The sequence below is a fragment of the Mchenga conophoros genome, linkage group LG2 (genome assembly GCF_057382185.1).
Source record: "Mchenga conophoros isolate Kocher_MC1m ecotype Shallow Benthic linkage group LG2, M_conophoros_male_GT1.1, whole genome shotgun sequence".
In the NCBI taxonomy this organism is placed as follows: Eukaryota; Metazoa; Chordata; class Actinopteri; order Cichliformes; family Cichlidae; genus Mchenga; species Mchenga conophoros.
Window position 1 is genome coordinate 3499720 of NC_140527.1, and position 5594 is coordinate 3505313.

At 36.4% G+C, this 5594-nt stretch overlaps 1 long non-coding RNA gene across 1 annotated transcript; it reads right to left on the minus strand.

The window, feature by feature from the left end:
* Positions 1-465: 465 nt before the first annotated feature.
* On the minus strand, positions 466-5124 carry LOC146581505 (uncharacterized). The gene is made up of 4 exons (XR_014893528.1): positions 5063-5124; positions 3036-3067; positions 2187-2212; positions 466-940 (listed from the first exon to the last, which is right to left on the minus strand). It is a non-coding gene; the product is annotated as an uncharacterized LOC146581505 (long non-coding RNA).
* Positions 5125-5594: the final 470 nt, after the last annotated feature.

The following is a 5594-nucleotide window of genomic DNA, read 5'->3' on the forward strand; positions in this document are numbered from 1 at the left end:
TATGCAGAATAAATCTCAACAATCAATCAACAGGCTATAATAAAACTCTTAGTTTTAAAGTAGACTTTGTGTAAATCTTTCAGATATCTAAAATCTAAAGCAAATATAAGGAGCTGTGGTGGTGATCAGATGACAGGCGATGAGGATTCTTCAGCTGTATGTTCTGCAGCAGTCAGGAAACAGGAAGTCTGGGTTCTCAGGGCAGCCTCTAGATGACAATTGTAACTGAATACTTACACTGAGTGACAAAAAAAAGGGTTTGTCCTTAAATAATAATAGTTTAAACTTGTAGTCAAATGTTATAGCCAGTGAAACAGACTTGAAAAATGTATTTGAATCTAATTTAATATTTATCTAAATAGAGCAGTCTGAATGTATATATTACAAAATAACCAGATTGTCTTATTACAAATAAACCTTTAAGAGGTGTATATTTTATATAATTTCTCAAAGTAATTGCACCTGTAAGCCAAACAGCCAATCAATGTTTATTCCAAAGTGTAATGCAAAATTAAAATGACAAATTTAGGGCTGTGTAAATAGTTTCTACAGTGACTTCTACTGTACTGTATATTCAACTTCTTACTTGTAATTTCCAGTAAAATGAGTGGATATGAGAGAGTTTAACGACAGGAAAGAAGGAGCAGTGAGAGCAGAGATCTCTCAGATTTCTGAAAACAGATCGTCGAAGTTGCGGTAACTTCAATTTCCAAAAACTTGGTTTGTTGTCAACCTTGGTTTCTTGTCAAACTTGGTTTCTTGTCAAACTAGGGCTTATGCTTGTCAAAATTAGATAGAGTACATGGCGGAGAAATGATAGAAGATAGAATGGCTTGTCAAAAAAGATGGAGCAGGGAGAGGGAGAGTGATAGGACAGACTGAATTTGCTTGTTAATGGCTTGTTAATGATAGAGGGAGAGGGTTTTCTGCAGCAGGTCACCTGTAAGACAGAAAGAAAGTGGAATTAGACACACTTCCAATAAACCTGGCTTTACCCTATTTTTCAGACTATAAGGCACATTTAAAAGCCTTTAATTTTCTCAAAAATAGACAGTGCACCTTATGTATGGTTGTGCTTACTGATTTCAAACCAATTCTATGTGGTACACGGCACTCTGTCAAATGTTTTAGTATGACTTTGGTAAGCTACAAAGCAGCACCACTTGATGTATCGTCGGAGCATGGCTACCATAGTCAGCACCCTCGTAGAGTAATTCGTACTGTGCTTCAACATAATATGGTGTGTGTGTATAAGGGCCTGGCACCTGTTGAGAGCCATGCTTATGTAGCAGATTTCAAACTGATCAATCCACATTCATCAGTCCATAAATCCTGAAAAGTAAGTGTATTGTTCTGTATTTTATGTCTTACAACTGAACAATTTTGAGAGTTATTGTAAATGAGTTGAATAAAGTTTGACTTATCTGTTTTGTTTGGCTTAATGTGCCTTAGAATTTAGTGCGCCTTACAGTCCGAAAAATACAGAACATATATATCATTACACACTGAAGAGTTGTACAGTACATTATTAGATTCAACTGAATAAAAATGTTTATCATATGGTGGTGGAACATTTCTAAGGACATTTTCGCATTCTATTAACACAATAAAAACAAACAGAGTCTGTAAACCAAGATATGGTGCTATAGTAACTTACTATAAACATTATATGGTCAAGCTAAACCCACACAATGAAGTCAGAGCAGACAGTTTCAGACCACCTGCTTTAAACACTTCACATGCACTCAACTCACATGATCCTAAATGCCCAAAGGTCTCAAATTCCCGTTTCTGTGTGTACTTACCTGGTACAACAGTATATCATAATGTCTGGGGAGCAGTTAACATAAAAGTAAAAAATAATTTACTCAGTATGACTTTTGGCAAAATGAAAAATTTGGAGACAGATGACTCCTAAACAGCAGTTTCTACATTTTTCAGTCAAATTTGGGGCATGTTTAATACACACTCCACTAAATCTACAATAAACTTAGCATGGCCGATATTAGGGCCTAATTAAAAATGTACTATGATGATAAGAGAGATCTGTAAGTCTGGAAATGTTTACATAGACTTTTCTATGATCTGATTATTCCCAAGAGCTGTGCTGACTCACTGCACTAAACTGAATCTCCTATAATGAGAAACATTTCCCAGAACTGCACCTCAGACAAACCTTTACTTACCAGACTGAGACGATCAGATCAGCAGTCTAGAGAAAGGAAACAATTCATCAGATCACTGTTTGATGATTCAGACTGTTGAGCCTCTTCACACACAATCCAATTTACTGTGACATAAATTAACTAGTAAATTTATTTAAGGCTTTATGAGCTTACTGTAGTCTAAAGAGGAGATAAATGAACTGCAGCGTCTCACATGGCTATAGCAAGTGTAATAAAAGCATTCTTTACTACAGAAATACAAAGAATAGCCACCAATATTTGTTGGCACAAGTGCAGGATATACCAAATATTTCCTACACAGAAGCTTTGTGGCTCCAACATTTTCTACAACAGGTCAGTACTAGTAAAGTGTGAAAACCAAAACTTTTAAAAATGTTAGATACAAAGTAATTATATAAATCAGAAGCAACAGAAAACCTCATCATGTCTGATATGAATATGTAAATCTTAAAATAAATATTGACATGTTACAATAGCAGAGGTGCACCATGTTTTGTAATTAAAATTAAATGTCTTAAATTTTTACACTAAAAAGTCCTCTCATTGTACCCGTTGCTAGGAATATTTATGTATTTTGCAGTGTACCTTTTTGGCAACTTTTCTATTTAATTTTAAAACACATTATATTCACCAAATAAGTGATAAACTAATTAGACACACTGGCTGTAATGTACCTAACAATGTCCACTCACACCTCTGGTTCTCTTAGTTTTTCATTATGACTTTGTGTTTTTGCCAATCAGTAAATGGAAACATATCACAAAAAGTCAGACTACTGTATGTAAGTTGCCAAATGTGCTACGCAATGCCAGGTTCATACTGCTTCAGTTACAATCACTGTTTACTTACCAGCAAAGGCAAAACCAAAGATCTCTTTCACTCTGTGTAACAAAAGACAAAGCACAAAAACACAGAATAAGACAACTCAAATCAGCATCACAGTCAATACTGCATCACTCTGTGTAGTCCAAAAGATTCAGTACACTTCTTTGTTTACCACAGCAACAAACAACTCACCTCTTTTTTCTACACCTTATTAAAGATTACGTCTTCATTAAGGTAAAATGTGGTTTCATCCATTTGTAATAAGCCACACACGTTTCTCAGTTATGTGATAGCTCTATTAGTTTGGTGCTATTAGATAACACAGTAGATTTAATAAGCAATGATTTACTACACCTAGCTCTGCACACTTTATCAAATTCTGACATCACAATTTCAAAGCATGAACAATCATAAATGAAAGCTTGGATGATATTTTTGTAGGCTTCAACATTTGAGTTCGTCTGCATTCAAATTCTGCTTCCTAAAAATATTATCACCTGCACACAGTATCATTTAATATGCTGTTGTTTTAAATATCTACATATCATATTTATAATATTAATGGTGCACTGCTGCATTTTATTTATTTGAAGGTGGACGTTTTTTATATTTCGTTAGTTTTTCACAAAGTGAGAAGTTAAACAGAACTGCAGGTGAAGGTTTTATTTAAAAAAAAAAAAAACAACCTGCACAAACAAGTGTTTGTTAAACAGTTCTTAAAATTTAACTAAAAAACTAAAATTACCTAATTAAAAAAAACTTCTTGTTAAGAGATGTTATTATTCTTATATTATGTGTTTCATCCTCACTCTCTCTCTCCCTTCTGTTAATTAACCCACAGCACAAAAACACACCGGTACAGGCACGTGACTCTTCTTCTCCCGGCTTTCAGTCAGAAGCTGTGTCCCAAAATGTCGGCTGCATCCTCCGGAGGCCGCATTTGAAGGCCGATTATGTCACAGCCAGTCGACGAAGGCTGTCTCAAATGCGGCCGACAAATGAGTCCTTCATTTCATAAACTTTTAACATATTTTTAGGCGAGAAAGTAGCGGTGTAAATTGCAAATATCTGCTTGGTTTATCAAGACATCGCATATTTGCAAAAGTGTGCCGACGTTTTCAGAGACGTCTGTCACCCACCGGCTCGATGGCAAGCCGGGAGGGGGGTTCAGACCCCCGCTCTTTCGCTACTCAGGTTAAACATGATATACAAGTCACTCTGATAACTTAAAAATGTAATTGTTTGCCTTTTTCTGTGTTTTATTTGTTCTGGAGTAAATCTGTTTGGCTGAGATCAAAGTTATTAGACTATTAGATTAAATAAAGCTTTATTAATCCATCCGGTGGGTTCCTCCGGGATTTTCACATAGCTCAATAAACGTTAAACGGTCGAGAATTTACGCCAGTGTCCTGTTATATTTTAAATAGCAAGGAGCAGACGGCCAAATTTATTAAACTCCAGCGAGACAGCGGTGACGCAAATCTGAAGGCTAGACCGTCCAGTTTCACAGCCTTCTCGGTCCACGTAGACCGCGAAGGCCGGGTCCTCCGAAAGATGCAGCCGACGTTTTGGGACACAGCTAATGGCGGTAAAATGGCTCCTTTGAAGTTGCCGACCCTGCTGCTTCAGCAGCTAATCAGTGGTTCTAAAATGACGGCTCATTACCTTACAACCGAAAGAATGAGGCCGTTTTAACTGACTGATTTGTGAAGAGAACTAACTTCAGCTTCCCTAACAGACTCAGAAACACTAACACACCGAATGAACCAAATACAACACAATAACTGTAATAAACAATCAAATGAACCATATTAATTTCACACTGGGCCTATAGCAGCTAGGCTAGGCGTTAGCACTTAGGGCTAGCATACCAAACACTCCTTTTAAATAGTAAAATTACAACGTTTCACTAAAAAAGCAGCCATTGTGTTACTTTAACATGACTTATACTTCGACTGGCTTCATAAGTCACTAACAACAACTGGGTAAATCCCTCATACAGCTTATAGACATTTCATTTCAGAAAAGAGAGACAGAGAAGCAGCGCTTACCGGTGGGGATCGAGCTGAGAGTGGACGGAGATTCAGGAGTCAGGCAGAGACGTTAAAAAAAGAGGCATTCACGGGTAGTGGGAAATTCCGCAATTACACAAAATTGGCATGGAAAACGTGAAAAATATATGTAAATTTAAATATTATTATACTAGATTTTTTTGCAACAAAAAGCAACTAGCAGAAATTTAATTCTATAAGTTTAATAAATGTTTAAAACAGGAGTCTTTGAATTTGAAATAATGGTTAAAAGACATAAATAAACACAAGGTCATTATGTTAAAATGTACTTTATTATGATAGATTTATTTAACTGACTGCAGTAATAAGAACAGTCTTCTGCTGAACACCAACACCAAGGAGCTGGTGTTGGTGATCGCCTAAGCATCCTCACAGTAGGAGCTGCAGAGGTTCATCTCACTCCACTGCAGGACTCAAGAGGTTCAGGAGGTCCCTTAACCCCACTGCTATGAGACTTTTTAACAGCGACTCCTGATATGTTCATTGCACATTTGTTTCTTTTATTCTACTA